General features: G+C 37.9%; 1 protein-coding gene across 10 annotated transcripts in view; it reads right to left on the bottom strand.

Moving 5' to 3' along the window:
* The window catches only part of tenm2a (teneurin transmembrane protein 2a), a 2,964,155-nt gene that overhangs the window by 1,159,686 nt on the left and 1,778,902 nt on the right, over window positions 1-25,567 (bottom strand). Inside the window, exon 1 of one of the 10 annotated variants that reach the window (XM_073067287.1) lies at window positions 11,692-11,759. The exons of the other annotated variants lie outside the window; for them this stretch is intronic. The gene's annotated coding sequence lies outside the window, so the exon portion shown is untranslated. Of the gene's footprint in view, window positions 1-11,691; window positions 11,760-25,567 lie in introns of those variants that run through there. 10 annotated transcript variants of the gene reach the window in all.

Genomic DNA, 25,567 nt, shown 5'->3' on the forward strand with positions numbered 1-25,567 from the left:
AAATTACCAACTCTTTTCTTGCTCATTAATTTTCCCAATCAGTTATTATACGGAATTATACATAAAATACTGACATAAATATATACTGTGTATATAAACCAGTAGTGTTGAGAATAGTTTAAAGGAAGAGTGAAAAAACAATGAGAAGTGAGAGTGGAAACTGGCATTACCATTGCAGCTTAACAGATCACAAAATTAGGAGTTTGTAGAACAAATTGAAAGGAATTCGAAAATGTTGGAAATACAGGTATGTTGCATTACATACTGTGAGTGGAATTATATTCCAGCCTATGTTAAACTAGCTTTAGAACGGCTAATATTGTTATTTAATTTGCTTGCTGCCATTTGGGTGAAATTATAGGTCTACTGGTTTTAAGCTGCCTGGATTCCCCACTGAGAAGCTCCAGCCACAACCTAGGCTGGGTGTGAAGAGCCAAGTGAGTACTGCAGGCATGGGGCAGTGAGAGCTGAGATGTCAGAAGAGGTGGTTGAGGCAGGTATATGAAAGGCATGTGGCAAGTATGTGGATAAGAAAGGTTTAGGGCAGGGGTTCACAACATCTTTTCCATGGACCCCTTACTTAATGGTATTGGTCCATGGCATAAAAAAGGTTGGATTAGGGGTTATCAGCCAAATGCAGGCAAGTGGGACTAGCTCAGATGGCCACGGTGGTTAGCATGCAAGGACCAGTTAGGCTGAAGGACGTGTTTCCATGCTGTATGATGTCATGGCTTCAGTCCTCAGATAGGTTACTGCTGAGGCACTATGCCCTGTCAACTTTCGACAAAATGCAAGGCTGGTTCAGAGTCTTAAGTCCCGTCAATATCAACAAGCTTAGAATTTCAAAGACATAAAGCAACTTCTAAAATTGTATCAGATAATTTACATAAGACATGAAGAAATAATTGAAAATACTAAGAAATTTTTTGAAAACAGAACTTGTTAATTGACAATTCAGGATTCACTTACAAATGATTTTTTCTCTATCCCACCCCTGGTAAGGATGGTGTAGGATTGCAGAGACAGACTCTTCTGGGAAATGTGGATATCCTTATACATTTGGACTCCACCATTCGACTTCACATGATGATAAATCCTTGATGATAAATTCAGGGCTAGTTTGCCTGGAATGCAGAGACGCTTCCATTAAATTTATTTAATAGGGTCTCGGCCCAAAACATCAACAGCGCTTCTCCCTATAGATGCTGCCTAGCCTGCTCTGTTCTACCAGCATTTTGTGTGTGTTGTTCATTAATTTTATTTGTGGGTCTTCAGGCAGTTCTCAAAATCAAGTGTCTCCAAAATATTGCATGGGAAAGAGCATATTTGTCAGAAGAGGTGACTGAAGAGGCTATGCCTGTTTTCATTGAAAGAGACAGGGCTAAGTGGGAGCATGACCGATGGGTATAGATAGAGTAGACTGCATTTTTTTGCATAGAAATTAGTCAGAAATAATGACACCAACACATCAAAGACTACAAGTATTCCACACATAAAACATGCCTACCATAATCTGTAGAAGCAGTTAAAAAAGTTAGAAGTTACCCTCAAATTAAACATCACTACAAGCTTCCATTAAATTAATTTGTGGGTCTTCAAGGCAGTTCTCAAAATTAAGTTGGCTCGTTTGTGCCCCTAGGGTATATTTTTAAACATTTTGAATATTTTAATTTACTGAGAAATTAGCTACTGTACATAAATAATACAAATGGCTATGTGCCTTTTTAAAGTAATTCATATGAGGCTACTTGGAGCTTGTGAGCAAACTACCACATTTTAAAAGCTTATATTTTTAGATAAATCTATGTTCATCTTTGTTTTTCAAAATATATCAGGTTTCTATTCTAAAATAGATCACAGATTATCTTCTAAAGGAATTTTGTTTGTGAATCCTTGCCTGATTAGAATGGTCCATGAACAGATTTACTTTGTAGAACAAAAATGGTTCACACAGAATCATGGGGAAAACTAATACTTCCCAAACCTAGCACAGCTTGTGTCGAGATCGTCAGCTGGACCCAGAGTGAAAATTCTGCTCTTGTGTTTTTTTTATTTGAACCAATGCAAGTTTCGAGCAGCTTTAATCTACATCTCTTTCATTATAAGAACAGATTTTGTGCTTCTTCATAGCCTAATATCTAAAAACCAGATTCATGTCTTTCAATCCTTTCAACTGCTCAATAGATTTTCCCAAATTATATCAATCTCTGAATGGGTCATAATTCTTCAAATATTTTTTGACATTTTTTAAAATTAAAGAGCATTTTGATCTACTTGCATTAATGATGTGCTTGCCTTATTAATTGCCAGAGTACACTGTGATGATTTTTTAAATACTTGCTATCTGAATTCCAAGCCTTTCACTTGCAGTCATGACTGCTTTTTAAGAAAAATCTGGATTTGTTACTATTAAATTATGCCTTAGTTCTTTATGCCTGCAGATTTCTTGAAATTCTGCTATTCTCTTATATACTACTGCTTCTGCACACAACTGAATGTCATCTGCAAACTTAAACATTCTGCATTTGATGAATTGACTGTGCCTATAGTGCACATCAAATGGTGCATCAGGGAATTTGGTAATCTATTTTACAGGAGAAAGTACTGCAAGTCAGAAATCAATGTGAATCCTAAAGTTTTGAAGATATAAAATAGGGATGGTTACCATGTGCCTATAGTGTCTTGTCTCTCTCTAGGATTCTTCTAACTTTTAGGGCCCCATCCAGTTAATGGTCTCCTACTGTCAAGGCACATTCAGATTCGTATCAGATTTATTTATTACATGTATATCAAAATTTACAGTGAAATGCGCTGTTTGCATTAACAACCAATATTCCTAGGGATTTGCTGGGCATAACCCATAAGTGTCACCTCACATTCCAACATCAAAATAGTAAGCCCACAATGTCCATCAGGCCAACACAGAACATGACAAAATAGAAAACACCAAGCAACAAAACAACACCAGCAAAATATGTCCCTTTCCTTTCTCCTAACGACCCACACAGACAGACAGTCCTCCAACCTGAAGACAGGCCTCCAGTCTCTTGGCTTCGGCTGTCAGGCTTGGAAATCCTATGCTCTATACCCTGCAAACAAATGATAACAGCAGCCTGAGAAGAGCACATGGTGCTTGGAGTCTAGTCCAATATTCAGAAAGATGATGGCCCCCTGCTCCACTTTCCTGCCTGTTCCCCATCTTCCAGGCTTGAATATATTAGTGATTCAATTTTTACATCTCTCCTCTCTGAAGTACAGAATTCCAAGGATTCAGAACCTTTGTGATGGTGGCTTCACTTCTCATTTTGCTTAAACATGCATCCTCTCATTCTGAAACCATACCCCATGAAGGGAAAAAACTTTCTAGTACTAATCTCGTTAGGTTCTATCAGAAGCTTATACTTATCCATAAGACCGTAAGACATAGGAAATGAAATAGCCCATTCAGCCCATCGAGTCTGTTCTGCCATTTCATTATGGCTGATCCCGGATCCCACTCAACCCCATACACCTGTCTTCTTACCATATCCTTTGATGCACAGACCAATCAGGAAGCAATCAACTTCCGCTTTAAATATACTCACAGACTTGGCCCCCACTGCGGTCTGTGGTAAAGCATTCCACAGATTTACTACTCTCTGGCTAAAAATTTTCTTCCTTAACTCTGTTCTAAAAGGTCACCCTTCAGTTCTGAGGCTGTGCCCTTAAGTTCTGGATATCCCCACGAATGGAATCATCCTCTCCACATCCTCCTTACCTAGTCCTTTCAACATTTCAATGAGATACCCCCACATCCTTCTAAATTCCAGTGAGTACAAGTCCAAAGCTGCCAAGTGCTCCCCACATGTTAATCCCTTCATTCCCAAAATCATCCTTGTGAGCCTCCTCTGGACTCTCTCCAATGACAACACATCCTTTCTAAGATATGGGGCAGTTATCATTAGGATGCCTTGTTTTCATCTCCAACGAGTCTAGCCTAAATTCCATAGATTTACCACCCTCTGACTAAAGTAATTTCTCCACATCTCAGTTCTAAATGGACATCCCAATCCTGAAGTCGAGCCTTCTTGTCCTAGACTCCCCTATCATGGGAAATATATGCGCCTAAGATATTCTTTATTTAGTACTGTACATTGAAATTTAAAAACATTCAGTGAAATGTGGTGTTCGCCTCAAATCAAATCAGCTACGATTGTGGTGGGCAGTCCATAAGTGTCATCATACTTCTAGTGCCAACATAGTATGCCTACGTCTCACTAACCCTCACCATATATCCTTGGAATATGGGGTGAATGTCTAAACTTCAATTGTCTCAAATATCAACAAACTACACTGTGAGGAATTTAAGCTTTTATATGGGAAGGACAATATGAAATAAAAAATTGCTATTCCTTGGAAGCAAAATTATAATTTTTATTACCATTCACCCAAAAGGTTGGAAGCTTTGGAATAATCTGTTGTTTATTATATTTGAGATAGAGTTGGCCAGAAGAAGGAAATTATTAGATAAAAACCTAGGAAATAGATTAACATTATGACACTTCATCCCTTGCACCTGCCTTGCCATTCAATAAGATCACAACTATGGCTTTTTTCCATAGTTTCATTTTCTTTCACTGACTCCATCTACCAATTTCAATCTGGAATATAGTCAGCAACTAAGGAATTTCAACACACAATGTGTACAGAATTCCAAAGATTCTCATCTCATTCCAGAATGGCTGACGTTGTATTTTAAGGATCTAATCTATTCACCATTTTCATGAGTTAAGGTTGTGATCCTGATTTTCGTGACCTCATCCTAAGGAATTATCACCCCGTATCTGCCCTGTCAAACCCTAAATGCATATTTCAATGAGATCATCTCACATTTTTCCTAACCAGCCAACTTGGTAAACCTTTGTTGCACTACCTCTATCATGATAGGTAGGAAGACCAGATCTTTACACAATGTTAAACATATGGTTTCATGGTCTTTCTTCCTGCATGTTAACTCTTAGTCATTTATCCATAAGGGTGGCCAGGTCAGCAATGCCTTTTGATCATTCACCAGAAAATATAGTCTTTCTGTTTGTTGTACCAAATCGGAAGACATTATGTTTTCAAGATTTGTCATGCCCTCTCCTATCCATTTAGCCTGATGAAATTCCTTTATATGCTTCTCAGCATCTTTCTCACAAGCCATACTGCCTCCCAGCTTAACAACATCAACAACTCAAATATATTCTGCTACCACCACTACCACTACCTCCGTTCAATTCACTGATATATAATGGAGCAGTTGGGGAGCTAGTGCATAGCCCTGCAGTTAATACTAGCCATAATCTCTGAAAACATAAAGGACCTGTTTCAGAATCATGTTTATTACCACTGACATATTTCATGACATCTGTTTTATGCAGCAATACTATAAAAATTACTGTGCTTTTCAAAAAGAAATATAAAAAAAAATAATAAATAATTCAACAAGAAGGCAAAATAGTGAGCTAATGTTCAGGGGTTCATGGACAGTTCAGAAATCTGATAGCAGAGGGGAAGAAGCTGTTCCTAAAATGTTAAGTGTGTGTCTTTGGTCTCCTGTACCTCCTCCCTGATGGTAGAAACAAGAAGAGGGCATGTTCTGGATGGTGAGGGCCCTTAATGTTGGTTGCTGCTTTCTTGAGGCATTGCCTTTTGAATACATCATTGATGGTGGGAAGGCTAGTGCCCATGATGGCGCTGACTGAGTTTACAACCTAATGAATGATCCCCTATCCATATAAGTATATTGTCCCCAATCTCATGTCTTTTTGTCTTTAAATGATTTCTTAAGCAGCAATGAAAATCAGATGCTGCTGAAATTCTGAAATGCAGAGTATTTCCTACATTTTCTGATTTCAAAGTTCAAAGTAAATTTTTTATCAAAGTACATGTATGTCACCATATACAACCCCGAGATTTCTTTTTCCGGGCACACTGGATAAATCCATAAGAGGATAATAACCATAATAGAATCAAAGGAAGACCACATCAACTTGGGCGTTCAACCAGTGTGCAAAAGACAACAAACTGTGCAAATACAAAAAGAAAGAATAATAATAATAATAATAATAATAATAATAATAATAATAATAATAATAATAATAATAATAATAATAATAAGCAGTAAATATTGAGAACATGATATGAAGTATCTTTGAAAGTGAGTCTGTAGGTTGTGTGAACACTTCAGTGATGGGGCAAGTGAAGTATAGATAGGTTATCCCCCTTGGTTCAAGAATCTGATGGTTGAGGGGTAATAAGTGTTCCTGAACCTGGCGGTGTGATTCCTGAGGCTCCTGTACCTTTCTCCTGATGGAAGCAGCAAAAAGAAAGCATTTCCTGCGTGGCAGGGGATACTGCTTTCCTGTGAAAATGTTCCATGTAGATGTGCTCAATGGTGGGGAGGGCTTTACCCATGATGGACTGGGCGGTGTCCAATACCTTTTGTAGAATTTTCCGTTCAATGGCATTGGTGTTTCCATACCAGGCTGTGATGCAACCAGTCAATATACTCTCCACCACATGTCTATAGAAGTTTGTCAAAGTTTTAGGTCTCATGCTGTATCTACTAAGGAAGTAGAGACGTTGCCATGCTTTCTTCAAAATTGCTATTACATGCTGAGCCCAGGACAGTTCATTTGAAATAATAACATTGAGGAATTTAAAGTTGCTAACCCTCTCCACCTCTGATCATCTGATGAAAACTGACTGATGTTATGGTTTTCCAGAATTAATGGGCTCTTGGTAGTCCAAATATGTATCCTTAATAAATATTCATAGCATCTTCCTGTTCCTGTGTGATCTGAAGCTCCCCAGTTTCTCCCCTCTCTTTTCTTAACTGATTGCATTATATTTCCTATCATCTGCAATTTATGGAGTTTTGGAAACTAGGACATCTATTATCTCCATCTTTCAAAGACATACTGTAGGGATGCATATCATCAGGTCTGGGGATTTATTGACATTCACTACCATTTAATTCTCCATTTTTATTAACAGATGCTAATTTCTCTCTGCTCCTTGTGCACACTAAAACTACTTGTTCCAGGAGGTTGGCTGCGTAATTCAATTTCTCTTGCCTTACTCCCCAATTTCCCCTACCTCGGATTATAGAGAAGCCACATTAACTTCTACTAATCTTTTGCTTTTTTCATATCTATGTAAGCTTTTACAGTTTCATTTTAAATTTCACTATTTACCTTTCTTTATTCTTTGTTAGCTTAATCCTTTATTGAAGTCTGAATTTTTTTTCCAATCTTCAGGCTGACTGCTCTTTTTGCCAATTTGTAAACCTTTTCTTTTGATCTAATACTTCCTTTGTTGGGTAGAGCTGGAACACTTTTACTGTTGTTTTTTTGTGCCTTAAATTAATATATTGTGTCATAAACTATATCTTATGACTTTATGTGTTAGCCCTTGCTTCTTTCCCATCATAACTTATGATACAGTTCTCCAAATTATCATAGCCAACTCATGCCTCACTTTTGCAGCTTTCTTCGTTTAGATTTAAGACTGTGGTTTCATATTGAATAAAATCATTTCCAAAATTTATGTAGAATTCCATCACATTTTAGTCACTTTTTTTTGTAAAGGCCATTTCACAATCTAATAATGCACAGCCTTTTCTCATTGCACCATGCCAGAATTAAAATGCTCTGTTCCATTGTTGGTGCCTCAGACTGAGAAAATCTTTTCTTATATACTCCATGAATTTGTCTTCCATATTGCTTCTTCTATTTTGGTTAATTTAATCTATGTATACATTCAACTGTCCCCATGACTATTGTATCACCCTTGTTATAAGCACCTCTACTTTTATGATTTATGGCATATCCTACATTACCACTACCTTTTGGAGGCCAATAAAACTGGTCATATTAAAGTTTTTGCCCATGTTTTAGTGTCACCCAAACTTATGTTATTCCTTGATTTTACAATGCCATTCTTTCAACTTCATTTAACTTATTCTTCATAATCATTAGTTACTCCCCCTACCCTTCCAATTTCCCTTTTCTGAAAATGAAGAGGTCAGTGCAGGGCAACTACTGCTGAGATAAAAAAATATATAGGCCGTGATCTTATTAAGAGGAAAAGTTTCTGTGGGGGCTAATTGCCTTGTTTCTGCTTCTCAATCTTACAACTACACAAATTAAAAGTGAAACATTGAAAATCATCCACCTACACACCAATCTTTACAGATATAGTTTATGCTGCAAGCTAAGACTAAATATATGAAAGGAACAGTTATATTGTACAAAAATTTTTTTTAAAAATCTTTACTCTCCTCTTATACAAGTTTTGAGATCATCAGCAAAGCAATAGTATTTGCTTTTGACATTAAGATATCGCAATCCCGGGGCATTGACTCCCTCGGATCCAATGGGTTTAATTCCATATAATTCTTGAAATCCATTAATTCATATCATTCTTGATATCCAGCCACAGTGATGTTTGCTTAGGAATCAATCAAAGAATTATCACAGACAACAAAACAGGAAGGAAAAAAAATAAATTTTTAAACATTTCATTGGTTGTAAAATAGATTCTACATACCAAATCTGCTGGACACTGAAAAGTAACGATCTTCTTTAAAAGATTAAAATCTACTATATTTTTAAAAACATATTTATTTCTTTAGAGATACATGGATGGGAGAGGTCTGGAGGGTTATGGACTGGGTGCAGGTCCATGGGACTAGTGGAATAAAGTTTTGGCACAGACTAGAAGGGCTGAATGGCCTGCTTTCTGTGCTGTAGTGTTCTATGGTTCTATAGATAGAACACTATAGAACAGTATAGGCCTTTCTGCCCCATGAGTCTGCACCACTCAATTACACTCATGTGACCAATTAGCATACTAAATCTATGATTTTCAAAATGTGAGAAGAAATTGGAAAATCCAGAGGAAGCCTACGTGGTCACAGGGAAAATGTACAATCTCCTTACAGATAGTGGTGGGAATTAACCCAGGTCACTAACACTGTAATTGTGTTATGCCGACTGGTTTACGACTTTGCTGCTGCTTTTGATATATTTATCTGAGAGAATTGCAATTCAAAAAAAAAGCTTTAAATTAACAGTTCTGTCATTGAAACTTCCGTTTCACCTCATTGAACAAAGTTTAACATATTCAAGAAGTTCTATGAAAATAGTTCATAAATATGTGTATTCTGTCAGAGAGATCACAAAAATTTGATTTCTGGAGATTATACTAGAAAACAGCACACCCTGTGGAAGAGTAAGGAATCTCCATTACTCACTTTTGGATTTTCTAAGAAACCATTGTCATTTTCCTAGCACACTGATGGCAAATATAAGAAAACCTTAAATTTAATTTCACACATTTCAATCTCAACAGCATACACCTCTCTTCTTAATTTTATTACTTTTCTCAAGAAATCTGAAGAGGAAACAGGACATTTGAGAAAACACTGTGAAACAATCTGGAAGATAGATAACCTGTCTCTGCTGCTATGGCATAAAGTTATGCCTAAATTGGGTTACAAAGAACTATCATGAATTCCCTTTAATTTTACTGAAATAGTCATTTCAAATTAGCAGAGGGCAAAATAGCAACAGGGGTGCCTGTTTCATGAATTAATTATGCCTTAAGGATTTAATTAAATGATTGTTCTTTACTGTTCAACAAAGTATTGATACCATCACATTCTTCCTTGTTTAAATTCAAATCAAATTTAATTTTTGAAGCATAAATCCTCTAAGTTACAATGATATTGCAGTTGCAAAGTGAGCGGATTGATAGTTGCCCATTGTTCTACTCATAATATGAACCCAGTAGCTTAACTGACAGACACAATTATCACCGGTCTATTTCACAAGTGAAGTTACTATCATATGGTACAGTTAGTGTCGTCTCACTCCATTTGTGCCAGGGTTCTTTTCTTTGAGCAGTATTGCGAACTAGGACACAAATGCAAGCATGGTGTCCACAATTGTGAATTCATTTCACATTGTGCTGATCCAAGCACCTATGGACCTACTAGAATATTGTGATCCAAAGCAAGTTCTTATCTTAAGTTAGCAGCCGTGAAAGGATGCAGGTCACTTAGGTGGAATAAAGCATCTTCACAACTACTCAGCACTGATGACTGGAAAATTCAACGTGTAACTGAAGAGTACAGTGTACAGCTAACAATGGATGGCTTATAAATTCAGTAATTAAATAGCTCAGCTCTACTTGAAATAACTACAATGCAGCTAAAAGGATCCTTGGGACATGATTCCAGCACTAATATTGAAATCCTTCAGTACTACCTATTTGATTATGTGGGATTCAGAAAAATGGTATCCTCTTTGTTCTATTTCCCAAGCATTTTCACAAAATTAATCTTTCTCCTCTGCCTTTTCTTTCACCACTGTGAATGAAGCAACAAATCGAGAACACAAGATTTTTTTTAAGAAACACACCACCTGTACCTAATAAAGTGACCTCTGAGTCTATGTTTTTGGTCTTCTGTTGCTGTAGCCATTACACTTCAAGGTTCAACATGTTGTGCCTTCAGATTTTCTCTTCTGTACATCATCGTTATTTGAGTTACTGCCGCCTTCCTGTCAGCTTGAACCAGTCTGCCTATTTTCCTCTGACCTCCCTCATTAACAAGGCATTTTCCTGCAGAAATGCCACTCACTGAATGGTTTTAGTTTATTGCACCACTCTCTATAAACGCTAGAGACTGTTGTGTGTGAAAATCTCTGGAGACCAGCAGTTTTTGAGATACTCAAACAACCCCATCTGGCACCAAAAATCATTCCATGGTCAAAGCCACATCGATCACACTTCTTCTCCATTCTGATGTTCGGCCTGAACAACAATTGAATCTCTTGACCATGTCTGCATGTTTTTGTATACTGTGTTGCTGCTGCATGGCTGACTGATTAGATATTTACATTGTGGGGTAGGTAAATGGGTGTTCCTAATAAATTGGCCACTGAGTGATTTCTTTTAAACTCTTCTTAATTTCAGCTCATGAGATGCTGTTTGGGTAGTGTTATTTTTCTGATTATTAGGCTAAGATATATAATAACCTTTCTTAATAAGTCTGGTATATATATGACCCCAAACCACAAAGAACTGTGATGGGCACTTAACAGCCCCTTGAAATGGCATTATCAGATTTCCATGGTCAATTAAGGATAGACATTAAGTTCTGGAATTGCAATTGATATCTATTTCACATAAATGAATGCAAAGGAAGTATCATGTTTCTTCATGTTGCTGGACTGATTCACTTACACAAGTATTGTGAGATATGGCTACTATTTGGATCATGTTGGTCACTTTCTCTGTCTGAAGATAAATCTGGAAGAGAATACAAACCCTAATGATAGTAGGAAAGCAGTCATTCCAGATATATGCTACAGTGCAAAAGTCTTAGGCATACGTTAAAAAAAATCCTGTAAAGTGAATCTAGGGTGCCTAGACGTTTGCAAAGTGCTGCATATCCTTCTAAGCTTTCTTGGTTTGGAAATATAAATGGCTGCACAAGCTGAGTCTCATGTAGTCTATTAGATGGATAAGTAAGTCTTTGCTCTAACCTATGTTAAAACCAACACATTCCTTCCCCTAGACAATAAAAATGAAAATGGACCTTTTCTGTTTTGGTTTCTGAAAATACCAAAAACAATAGATGGAAGAGCATATCTTAAATACCAGAAAATCTGCAGATCCAAAGCAACACACACCAAATATTGGCAGCATCTCAGCAGGTCAGGCAGCATCTATAAAAATGAATAGATGGTAGATGCTTCGGGCTGAGACACTTCTTCAGGGCTGAGAAGGAAGAGGAAGATGCCAGAATAAAAAGTTGGAGAGAAGGGAAAGAGGCTAGCTGGATGGTGGTAGGTGAGGCCAGGTGGGTGGGAAAGGTTAAGGGCTGGAGAAGAAGGAACCTGATGGGAGAGAGAGTGCAGCATTGGAGAGAGGGAAGGAGGGTGGAACCCGGGGGAAATAATGGAGAGGTGAGAAGACATCAAAAGATCAGAGTGGGGAACAGAGGAAGGGGGAGAGGAATTCTAGGAGATGGAAGATTCTGGGAGTAAGCAATGAAAAGAATGCCATGGATTTGAAGTTCATTGGCAAATACTGGTTTTTAAATAAGTGCACCCTACAATTGCTAAACCTGCCCAACCACCACGCAAAATTGCTAGATTTAAATTGGATCTGGGAACATCCTCCAGATTTGCAGCAAAAATAAAGAGAAATGCAGCAACCTGACAAAAAATTATGTGATTCAGTGAAGCCTTACATATATGCTTTGAATCTGCTTGAGACACCACTGAGGAACCTCAGCTCCCACATTCCCAAACTCCATTTTCAAAATCCCCTTGAGTGATTCCACTGAGCACCGAAGTTCTGCAAATATATTCTGCAATGCTAAATCACCTAAGACAACATTTTTGCGCAAATCCCTAAAATATATCTATTTTAAAATAATTCTAAATGTCAGACCCATAAATGTTGACATTAAGTTCAGAATTCTTTCTGCTTAGCCTATTCAATGCACCACTTGGACTATTTCCCCCAAACCTTTTAGATCCATTTAACAACATTCTGTTATTTTATTCCATCTCGACAAATCTCCATGCCTGCCACCAGAAATAACCCACCATACCAACACCAGAACCCCCTCTCAGATCATCATGATAAGGATGCATTTGCTCTACCAGCGCACAGCTGCCCCCCCTAGGAGACGTGGTTGAAAGTGAAGCCAGAAATGGGAAGGATTGACAGCAGTTCAGTGATGGCCCAAGTGCAGAGGGAGAGACACAGGTATGGAATGAACAGTTCACTGAGTCTCAATAAGAACTGTTCCGAACAAAGGAAAATGATCAATATTTGGCCAACTGGGCCACCATCTAAAAGCCTTAAACTAACTGAAAGCTTACTCTGTCACTGCGGCTCGAAAGCTTAATATCACTCCTTTAACAGCACCTATCTGAATTGCTAATCTTCTTTCCCAGAACATGGACCAAGGTAAACAGAGAGAGCAATGTCATTGCTGTGCTTCAATCAAGACTTGACAAGACTGAGGCAAAATGAAGAGAATTAAATACCATTACAAAGAAACCATAATTGGCTGGAATGTGTGCACTTTCACGTGTGTGATTGCTGTCTTCCTTTAGCTGCCGGTCTGTGAGAGTGCCCAGGCTCTGTGGCAGTGTCAGCAGTTGTGAAAAGTACCTTTGACAAAATTTTGTAATCCTTTTCTTACCTAATTCAGACAATTTTCTGAGATCTACTTGAACAACCAGTTAAAATATCAAGGGCAATTCTTCTGTAATGACTAAAAACATGTTGCCCAATGCAAAATGCATCATGAAAAGTGATAGAAATTATTGCCAGTGTGCTACTTTCTCAATATGCATCAGTTAATAATAAAGCATTAATTTTTAAAAATAAATTCAATTACATTAGGTGAAAAAGCTTGTGACAAAAGATAGTCTGGACAGAAGCTCTCCTATTCCCAGTGTTGTTGCAAGAATGAAGTTACTGGAGAAATTTACTGGTAGATACAAAGCAACTTCTTTCTTCAATAAAACATGGTACAGCAGGTATCATATGGAGACGCTTTTGGTCGAAAGGTCTGCTGGACCAACGTGGGGCTTGATATTTTCTGTTCCAAACATCAAAGGACAATTCTATGTTTACAATGCATGGACAATGCTTTCTTTGAAGCTACATATAGCCTTCACACCTCCTGATTCTCATCCACACCACAGACATCCAAATGAATTTTAATCAGCATTGTCTAGTCTGGAATTCTCTGCTTTTAGGAACCCATTGTTCAGAGCTGCCCTCCAAATTTAGCCACAATACATATTCAGATGTGAAGACTGGTAGCCAAAGTCAGTTGCTAACTATATAGAGTATGTCCTAAATCCAAAAATCCCTCTCACACCCAGTGATGATTGGCTAAGAATGAAGATGGGTGACAAAACAATAAAACATTTAACACAAACACGAGGAATTCTGCAGATGCTGGAAATTCAAGCAACACACACAAAATGCTGGTGGAACACAGCAGGCCAGGCAGCATCTATAGAAATCAACACGTACAAACAAGCCAGAAGAGCTCAGCAGGTTGGGCAGCATTCGTTAAAACGAACAGTGAACGGATGCTGCCCAACCTGCTGAGTTCCTCCAGCTTGTTTGTACATGTTGATTTGACCACAGAATCTGCAGTGTACTTTGTGTGAGCATCTATAGGAAGAAGTACAGTCGACGTTTCTGGCTGAGACCCTTCATCAAGACTAACTGAAAGAAGAGATAGTAAGAGGTTTGAAAGTGGGAGGGGAGCACCAGAGGAAGATCAAGAGCAGGCAAGGAATGATTGTGAAAAGGACAGAGAGAAAAAAGAGAGAAAAGAGAAAAAGGGAAAAATAATAAATAGATAGATAGATAGATAAATAGACAGATACATAAATAAATAAGGGATGGGTTAAGAAGGGGAGGAGGGGCATTAACGGAAGTTAGAGAAATCAAGGTTTTAATCAATGTTAAATGAAACATTTAACAGATTTGTAGAATGTTTCACTGACTGTTTAATTAACACAGGTATTAAGCTATTGAAATAGTTTTATTAATATTGGTTTCAGAAATTTCTAGATACATTTTGGAGTTATCCATTGAATAAAACGCTACATACACCTTTGAACATGCCTATTATCATTCTATTTCATCTTATCTGAAGGGGACATGTGGAACGTGTCCATAAGCACGTGAATGACCGGCAGATGTAATCAGTCAGAATATTATGGTAAATGAAAATTTGAAAAAAGAACAACTACAAATACTGGAAACTTAAACTGATTTAGTCATTAAATTGCTTCCACAATCCACCCAATCATGGTTTTCTCTTTTGTTTTCTTATCCATCCCCAAACCTCTCTGCATTTTAATACATGTTGATCTCCAAATCTTCCTTATTTCTGAAGGACGTTGATTGATCTAAAACATTACGTTATTTCATTTCTCCACGGATCCATTGAAGATTGCAAAATTTTCTGTTTTTATTGCAGATTTCCAGCATCTGCCCTATTTTGCTTACATGTTCCAATCAGATATAGATAATGTATACTGTTGGAAAATCGTGGAGAGAATTGATCTTTTACAATATTGCTCCTCCTATTGAAGAATATATATAAGACATTGACAGATCAAAAAAAAATGACTTGAACCTTTTCCAGAGCAATGAGTTCATTCATCTTAATTTAGAAAAGAAGCACAGATTTTCACTCTTCTATCCAACGACTACAGCTAGAAATATAGTTGTAGAAATGCTTATAAACCAGAATTCAGATTGGGGTTTGTAAACTGCTTCTTTACTGAATCTTGTGCTTCTTGTATGATGGATGCTATAATGAAAGCAGCTGTATAGCACTAACTTCAATGGCATTACAGCCAGAACAATGACAAATGAAAAACTACATTGATAAAACAGGGCCACGGGTTATATGGCCCAATTCTGCACTGTGCAATATTAAACATGCACATGCACCTTTGGTTTGCTAGAGCATCAATGATCAGATGTATCTCTGAGTCTCCCATAATTGGTATGCAAATATATTGGTGAATTTCCTCGTAAAAGGTAACAAGAAAAGTGAGTAACTGTCAAAGTGCAGAAGATAAAAGCAGTTTGCATGATCTGGTTGTTTATTACCTTCTTTGCAAATGCTGACAGACTTTTAAAAGGAAGTTGGATTCAATTCATCTTCATTAAGGAGTTAATTGCTCAATGACCTTAGCATTATTTAAATGTGCTTGAATTTTTTGATCAATAAGAACAAATGTGAACTCTTTTCAATATTCTCACCTCTCTCACTCCCAATTTCTTTTATTTCCCCATGCAAACATTCTCCCAGCTTTAGCAGCTTTGCTCTGCAACATTTATCAGCCACTTTAAAGAAGATACTCTTGTGCATTTTATACCTTGATGATCACCGTAAAATGTGCAACCTTTAATTAGTGTAGTGATTTCTTTTTCAAGATACTGACACGTTTTATTCATTCTCCTTCACATTTCTCTCAACAATCATGCCCCTTCCTTATCTCTGTCCTTTCATCTGTAATGTTCAGATATCTGCATTTCTTAATTACATCAGTCCAGACTTTCAGCAGCTGGGCCCAAATTCTAGAAATCCATGTATCAAACTCTCTCTTTGCACTCCATCTCTTCTTCCAAAATGCTCCACTGACAACGGTTTCCATCACATGGCTTAATGTCTCTTTTGTGGCTCAGTACCAAATTTGACTTGGTAAGTCTCCTGTCAAGCATATTTGGATATTCAATAATGTTGGCACAATTATATAAATGCAATTGTTGTTTCCTGTTCTGGGGATTTAACTAAATACTTATGCTGCAATCTAGCAATTGTGCTCTTCGTACCTGAACTGTAACACAGAGCTGTCTTCTTGTAAATGATACCTTCATGACTCTGAATCCAACAGAATATGACTGCATAATACAGTCCCTTGTGATTGATAAACCCAAGTTGCTTATTAAATGTGATCTCTAGTCAGTGGAATCAATTGAAAAGAGAATTAAATCTTCTTCTTGACACTAGACAGTGAAATCAGTCAGTCAGTGTAGTCCCCAGAAACTACACACATTTAGTCAGTAATTGTGCTTCCTGAACAGTGGACCATTGGTCAGAGTCCCTAGGTGGCAGAAATCTATGGTTCCAAATATGAGAAATCACTCAGTTGGTGCAGTCCCTGGGTTTGGAAGCCGTACATTTAGTGCAATCCTTCAACTCTCATGAACATGAGTAATCATGTAGCGTTGTTCCTAAATAGTGGGATTGTTTGAAAGGTGCTGTATTGATATAATAGAAAAGATGGTTAGCCTCTCCAATTACTCGATTCAGTATTGCTTCTGAATGACTTAATCCACTATTGTGGTCCTAAAACACAGATCCAGATGCTTGGACAATGGAGCTCCTTGAAAATGCAGTCATATTAAGAGTTCCTGTTGATGTTCAGATCATTTGGTCAGAATGATCCTTGAAAAATGCTGCTCCTCTCTTATCTGAATGTTACTTTGTTGTCTCTTCTTACTGGGGTCTGTTCTGCTGCTGGGATATGCCAAACCAAAGGATTATGAAGGAGGAGTCTAGCATGCTGCCTGCAAGATATGAATCTTATTGACACATATCTTCCCACTGAAATAGCCTGGCAAGCCAGTCGGTTGTATCATAATCATTTCATCAGAAGGACCACAGCAGTTCAAGGAGATGATTTAGCACCATCATCCCAAGGGCACTTGGAGATGAGTAATAAATACTGGGCATGTCAGTGATGCATGCATCTTAGCAAATCAATAAATAATGGCTGAAAATGTATATTATTTGTTATAGCTGTATCCATTCAGAATCTTTAAGAATGGAGTTGTTGCCCCAGCCAGTGCTTCCCTGCATTTATTCCTGCTCCTCAATAGGGAAGATTTTTTGGGTCATGCATAGGGAGCTGCTTATTGTTCAGATATAACATGAAGAGATAAAAATGAGGGAAAAACAGGAGCGAGAGCAGAATCACAATTGACTGGGATTTTTTTTTGGTTTATTGCCAGAATTCTATTATTGCAAGCATATGAAGACTGTTCATAACTGAAGGACTAAACCGATTCTGCAGTGTGCCCTAGACACCTATAGAGGAGCTTGCCATAATTCAGCAAGTGAGTGTATGTGTGCTGGCTGCCATGTTTGATCCCTTGGTGCAAACAGATCTCCCAGTTTGCCATCATAGCAAATGCTTCTCACAATGTGCCTTTGGGACTACACTTTCAGTTTACCTTGGCCGTTTTATTTCTCATTGATTCAGTTAGCTTTAAAACCTTTCTATGTGCCTTTTTCTTTGCATCAATGTTCTCTGATGGAGCACTATCACAACAATGAAATCTATCTACTTTTCATCCTTTTTGAATCAGGAGATCCTGTTCTGCAAGCATCTCTTTCTGAAACCTACTTTCATGCCTTGTCAACCTTTAATTTGGTACTTACAACCCTACAGTCCCTTAACTTGGCTCCTCAACTTCATTTAAATATTTGACTTTCTAGTTTTGATGAGATGTTATGTCAAAAATATTAATTTGTTTATTCACTTCAAGGTTGGTGCCTAAGTAGATTGTTGTCTTGTAAGTTATTCCCACTATCTATCATTGTATAGCAAAAAATGAAAACTTGGCAATTAGATAACGCTTCTTCTTTTTGAACATTTGCATTTGCTGGAATTAACATTCTTCATGAGATGCTGCACGGAGCATAACACAACACTGGACAAAGAGTCCAAGAGCAGAGCAGTCTTTTATATTAATCATTGTCTCCTGTTAGGTTGTGGTGGATAATTGATGATAATGTGTGGTGCTTCCATCTCATTGGCCAAGGGAATGTGCCCACAGAAGTGAGGTCTCCCAGCCTTTGAACAGTTCAATCAACCTGAGTATATTTTCTCTTGTCAGGCTCTGGTACTGGTAATGTGTCTGCTAAAGTGAACACAAATGATCTATTGCACATTCTGTTAATCAACTGTCTGGTTTTGTGGACAGAGAAGCTGTCAACAGCCACATCTCTGAGATATACAGCAGCACAGGAAAGAAGTATCTGTTGAAGAGACAGAGCTCTGTGGACCTATTGCTGGGACTCCTAAAGCTCCAGCTGTTTCTTGGAGTCAAACATTCTTTAGATTGGTCTTTTCATTTTTACTTTGATATTTCTAATATGTTGCACAGTGCAAATATGAGTGATTTTAATCCCTGCAATGTTATTTCATGGTACAGTACTGTGTGAAAGGGGCATTTGATCTCCAAGCTGAAAGAATTGGCTTCTCTTTGTATAAATCACCAGCTGAACACAAAAAGTAATACTTGAAGCATCTCCTTCAGCAAGACAGCAACCTCTGCAGTCCAGGTAAGTGTGCACTGTGCTGTCCCTGAGTGACCCCAACAAATCTTCATGATCTACATACTGAAGCTGCAATGGACAGAATTGGAGCAATGGTACAATCTTATCTTGTCTAAGTCTTGGAGCCTGAACAGCAGTTTGATACTCACATTGGATTTTTTTTTTTTTGCTCTTAACTCCTTACCAGATGTTCAGTATGCCATTTATAAATAAAGCCAAGAATACAGTTAGGTTATTCCATCAACCAGCTCCTGAATTTCTATTAGTGTACACTGGAACTTTCCAAATCACTTTCACCAGATTACTTGCCTTGAACAGGAATGATTAAGTTTCCCAGTACTTCATCACTTTTCTTGATTACATCAAAACTGAAAATCCATCATTTCAGCTATGGTCCAAATTATGATTAAACTAATTCTCATAAGAAAAACAGATTAATTTGGAACAAGGGTCAACATAGTTAAGAATAGATTCTACTGATATTTTATAGGTTTTTGAAAGTGTCAGTGTCCTGTACTTGAAAAACTGAATTCAGGAAAACTGTGCAAGTTATCGTCAAGCTAACTCAATTTAAAAGATAATAAGGACAGAAAGAAACAATATTAACTGTTGACAAATATTTAGACCTTTCAGAAATGAGCTAATTGTAGTTGAACACAGGTTGTGAACACTATAATTAGCAGCAAGTAAAGATCTGAAAGTGGAACTTCTTGTGAAATAGAAGAGTGTTGCTGTATACTAATCAGAAAAAACTCCAGTGTTTACAAGCTTATCTAAACATAGCAGTCAACACACACGAAATGCTGGTGGAACACAGCAGGCCAGGCAGCAACTACAAGGAGAAGCACTGTCGATGTTTCAGATCGAGACCTTTCGTCAGGACTAACTGAAAGGAAAGATAGTAAGAATCTCAAATCTCTTACTATTTTTCCTTTCAGATAGTCCTGACAAAGGGTCTCGGCCCGAAACGTCAACAGTGCTTCTCCTTATAGATGCTGCCTGGCCTGCTGTGTTCCACCAGCATTTTGTGTGTGTTGTTCGAATTTCCAGCATCTGCAGATTTCCTCATGTTTGCTCTGTAAACATAGCAGTGCTTGGTCTCTATAAAATAGTGAATACAAAAGGGGTTAGTCTGCATTCAAGATAGACTTAAGAGAAAAGGAAGCTTTGCATAGATTAAGGGTGAGGTAATTGTACAGAAAAAGCATTTCTGGTTTGTCAATCAGAAAAAAATGTTTTCTTTGAGATGATACAGAAATAAGCCAAAAGATCAATTTGGGTATTTAAGAAAAGTTACTGAATAATGTTGCTAAGAGACTTATTATTTTAATTTAATTATGTAGAAAATTGGTAATAATAGGTAATTGAGAAAATTGTTGGCTTTAGTCTACATTTCAAAGCATAAAACATGGAGTAAAATGGAATTATTTTCAGTGCCAAAATTGTGACATCAGTTACCGGGGAGCCTACACAAGCAGTTCCAATAGACAATTAGATTCCTATTTTAGAAGAGATACACCCCTAATGTATGGTGTGTTAGAGGAATTGACACAAATAGATGACCTGACTGGGTTTGGTGAAGTCTCTTTCTGTTCTCCTACACAATTTGGTCTTCTCAAGTGGTAAAATGAATTGTCACTCATAAATCAGCAAACTGGTAAAAAACTACATACTTTTCTCCAAATTAGAGTTAGATTTCTGGAGCTTGTGTTGGTAGATTACAATTGGTCATCGAACAGTGAGGCTGTCCATTGACTCTCTGACAGTGATTTTGGAAGACAAACAGAAAAGAATTCTTAGGAACAGATCTGAAGTAATACTAGGACAACAATACATTCAGTATGAAAAAAATAAAACAAGAAATTTGCTATATTTAGAAATTTATAAGTTGGTCTTTATACTTCTCATAGCTGTAATTGTATATATGTGCATTTTTCTTCTTCACTAGAGTTTCCATTCCTCCTATCTGAAACTCACTAATCACATCTTTGTATTTCTGCAGCTGCTCCAATTTTTCACTCTTTCAAAAGTTTTTCCACTTAGGCCTCATTAATTTTTTTCATATATTTTATTGATAATAAAAATAATATCAAAGAGTCTTGGAAGCAGTTCCATGAAGACATGATATACTCCACAGTTGAACTAAGCCACCTTTAAAATCCTTTTGCAAGATTACATCTTTTTTGGTTATTATTGAACATTTTGCTGCCAAACGCTACAAATATGGAATACTTGGTAGGTACAACATAATGTTTTAAACTCTGTACATTATTGCTATGTAACTTGATTAAGAGATAACAACGAATGATTCCTTGAAATTAAAATCTTGGGAGACCCCCCACAGCTAAATTTTGATTTCATTCCTGTTCTGGTCCCTCTCCTTGGCAGCTCCATCAAAACAAACTCTGCCAAAGGGCACCCGTGACCTTGACAAAGCATTTCTGATTTCACTGAACTGATGTTAATTACTCTGAGACATGCAGTGTAGTCAGTGAAATATCACATCAGCTAATTACTTCTCCCTCTGAAATTCGACAGGAATGGCCAGTCTGGGCTCAATTCCCCGATCCTTCAGACTTGGTGCTGCTGGCTTAAATATGGAGAAGCTTTCTGGACTTTATGAGTATTTGAACAGCAATATGGGATCATGAAAGGGCAAACTAATCAATTTCAGAACATGTTAAAGCAATATTGTTACCAGAAAGAGTCCTCCAGATTGTGATTAATTAATGCAACATTATCTACAGTTTATTATATTAAATGTTATATAGAATTTTAGCTTTGCTCCTTTGACTCCTTATCCCCTGAAGCACAATAAATGTTAGAAAAGTACCTGAAAAAATTGAGTTGAAATGAATGTCTAGAATTTTATTCACACCTGCAGACTTGTATTAGGCAGTCTCAACATCATGGAGTACTGAATACCTTGTTCAAGGACATACATAAGGCTTTTGTGCCATAGAGCAGGCAAGTAGTAAGCCTACTCTCAAATGCACAGCACACAGCAAATGTAAGATTAACATTGGAGTACGGTTGATTAATTCATGTGGGAAAGAGACCATAATACATAAGACATAGGAGCAGAATTAGACTATTCAGCCCGTCAATTCTGCACTACAGCCCCAGGGAGGGTTGCAGATCAAAAGATGGTCAGGATAAAGGTCAACTGCCGGGAGTTGGGGACTGGGATTGTTGGTCAGGGGAGCAATGGTCTGTGGGGTCAGGTTTTGGGAAAGAGGATATTCAGTATATGAGATTGATCATTGAGAAAATGGTTCAGGTGTGAGATGTGAATTGTAGGGTGGGTGGAATTGCAAGGCATTGTCATTGGTGGGAGCTGGGGGTGGGGTGGTGTGCTGAAAACCAACAAGGAGATAAGCTCATGATTTATAAGGAACCCCCCCACCCCCCGGGTTAGGTTCCTTGAGTGGGCTTTGAGTTGGGTGCAGGAGGTTTCAACATGATTTGGAAGCCTTCTTCTGTAGGATTGGTCACTAAAGTGCAACTCAATCATCACTGAAAATTCAGACGTGGCATTAGATTGCCGCTGCACATTTACAGCAGGACAAATCAGTTGCATGTAGGACCTTGGAGTTTTGGGTTTTGTAATCTACACTCAGTGGCCACTTTATTACAAAATCTGTGAAAATTCCAGGAAATCAGCATTTTCAGAGATACTCAAACCACCCCCTCTGGCACCAGCAATCACTCCAGGGTCAAAATCACTTCTTCTCAATTCTGATTTCCTGGGAATTTTCAAGCCCAACAATCTCTAGAGTTTACAGAGAATGGTGTGAAAAACAAAACAAAAACAAAAAAAAACACCTAATGGGCAGCAGTTCTGTGGGCAAAAACGCCTTGTTAATGAATGAAGTCAGAAGAGAATGAGCAGCCTGGTGGCGGTAACTCTAAGAATCACACGTTACAACAATGACAAGCAGAGGAGCAGCTCTGACTGCATAACACATCAAACCTTGATGTGAATGGCTACAGCAGCAGAAGATCACAAACATACATGCAGTGGCCACTTTATTAGGTGGAGAAGGTACCTAATAAAGTCGCCACTGAGTGTAGGTAAATGGCAAACAAAACAAAAAGAATCAGAGTTGATGGGCACTTGATGGAGAATAAATTGCAGGGTTACAGAGAAATAAGGAGAGGGGTTTGTGACTGATGGAATGGCTCCCTAGGAGCAAGTATGGATTTTTCTTGCTAATGTAAATACAAGCTATATACTTAATAATTTACCTCCCATCGTGGTATATTGTAAAAGTGAAGCTACTAAATCAGGTAGTTCATGGGACAGTGCGAGAAAACGGTCTCTAAATCTGCTGGAGTGCCATTAAAAAATAGTCGGTTTTCTCATGTCATGTCCCTCCTGGCCTCGAGTCATACACAACATAGTTGATTTGTTGTGCTTGTCAGTGATCTGGAGCAAAAAATATTATAGTCTTGCCTACCTGCATATATTTCAAGAAAAAGGAAGATATTCGTTGACTAAAAAATGTAAAAACAAATTGCAAAAGCCTTAAAAGGAAATTAACATCCTCCTACTTAATTGCAAAACTGTAGGAAAATAGTTCGGTTATTAGAAGTTATATAGGGTTCAGGCATGTTAGAAATTGCAGTATGGTGATAAATAACTCTACGCTCAAAAGTGTCAGTATTTGCATTAAACCCACACTCTGCTTTGTGCCCAAGCATGTTTAAAGAAAAAACTTTCATTCAGAAACATGCCACAAACAAGGTATTTCAGTTCAAAATCCCACCTTGATTTTCCAAAGAATACTTGATAATAATTTTCACCCTAGAAAATGAATACACATTCATGAAGAAATGTTGGAGATGGACTGGGCACATAGTGAGAAGAAAGGCCAACCCCATTATCGGGACAGCACTTCATTGGACCCCTAAATGGAGGATGAAATGCAGGAGACCAAAGATAAGTTGGCACTGTAGTGTAGAGGCAGAAATGAGGATCCTGAACCACACCTGAGGCACAATAGAGAAGATGACCAAGGACAGACAGAAATGGAGGACCATTATTGCTGCCTTAAGTGGCAGTGGCTTAAAAGGCTGTAACTAACTAAAATGAATATGCAAGTCATAAATGCACTTGTAGGGTAAAATGAATGAATGACAAACGGGATGACAGTCAGCTAATAGGAATATGTTATTACTGTTTGGTACTGTTTTATGAGTTTAATAATGCAACTAAATTTAAAATTAAAATGAGTGAAAATTTCAGTTTGTCCATAGTTGAAGTGGTTCACTTTATAAATGGCATCCAAATTCCATGTTGTAATAAGAAGCCATATGACTATGTTCATATCCACAATGAAGCCATGTTTAGATCAGCCATTCCTGTAGCGTAGTTTAGCAGTAAGAGTAACAGTGAAGTTACCTTTATCAAAGAGTAAAATGGACAGCAAATTCTGCACCAAGTACAGTTCAAAATGAAAAACAAGAAGTTATTGTCAGACTGACTGCTCCTTCACAAGGCGTGTACCTTAATGTAAGATCCAGCAATAAAATGCATGATGATAGTGAAGACTTACTCATACATTAGTTAATCAGTTAATTAGTTAAGAAGACCACAAGGCCATTTGGCCCATCAAGTCTGCTCCACCACACCAACATGGCTCTGAACCCCATTCTTCTGCCTTCTCCTCTTAACCTCGATGCCTTTACTTATCAAAAACCTTTGCACTTCTACTTTGAATAAACTCAATGGCTTGGCATCCACAGCCATCCGTGGCAAAGAATTCCACAGATTCACCACCCTCTGGCTAAAGCAATTCCTCCTCTTCTCTGTTTGCTAGGAACATCCTTCTATTCTGAGGCTGTTCCCTCTGGTCCTGGACTCCCCCAATATAAGAAACATCCTGTGCATGTCCACTCTACCTAGGCCTTTCAATAATTGACAGGATTCAATGAGATTCCCCTCATTCTTCTAGACTTCAATGAGTGATGGCTCAGAGCCACCAAATGCCCTTCGTACATTAAATCTTTCATTCCTGCAAGCACTTCTGGTCCCTGTCCAATTCCACCACATCCTTTCTTTGATAAGGAGCCCAAAACTGCTCACAATATTTCAAGTGCAGTCTGACCAATGCCAAACAATGCCAAAAAAAGTTAAGGCATGTCAAATCTAATCAAAGTTGAGTTTCAAAGGCCTGTGATAGCCTAACATCACATAATTCTCTCTGAAAGTCTACTTTGGCAAGTGTGAAACTGACTCATTCAGATTTTGATTGTCTCATAAAGTATTGATCAGAAGCCAGGTGTTCCAGAGACAAATGGCTTCCTCAGGTCATATTGATCCTGACTTCCACGTCTGCACATTGCATTGCAGAAATTTGGAACGATCTGGAGGTCAGATGCCTCTGATGCACCACTGAATGAAATGCTGAATCCAGGCACGGACATTTCACATCCAGTCCCTCAGCTTGACACTAGGGCCAACTAGAAATTGCATCAGGACCCCATTAATTTGAATGGAGTTTTCAACCATGGTTGTAAAGTTAACTTTTGTTTTAGCTTTCTTAGCTATTGATTAATTCTTAGCACTTTAAAATGTTCTTAAATTAGGACCATAAGACATAGGAGCCGAATTAGGCCATTCAGCCC

Source organism: Hemitrygon akajei, chromosome 15 (genome assembly GCF_048418815.1).
Source record: "Hemitrygon akajei chromosome 15, sHemAka1.3, whole genome shotgun sequence".
Classification (NCBI taxonomy): Eukaryota; Metazoa; Chordata; class Chondrichthyes; order Myliobatiformes; family Dasyatidae; genus Hemitrygon; species Hemitrygon akajei.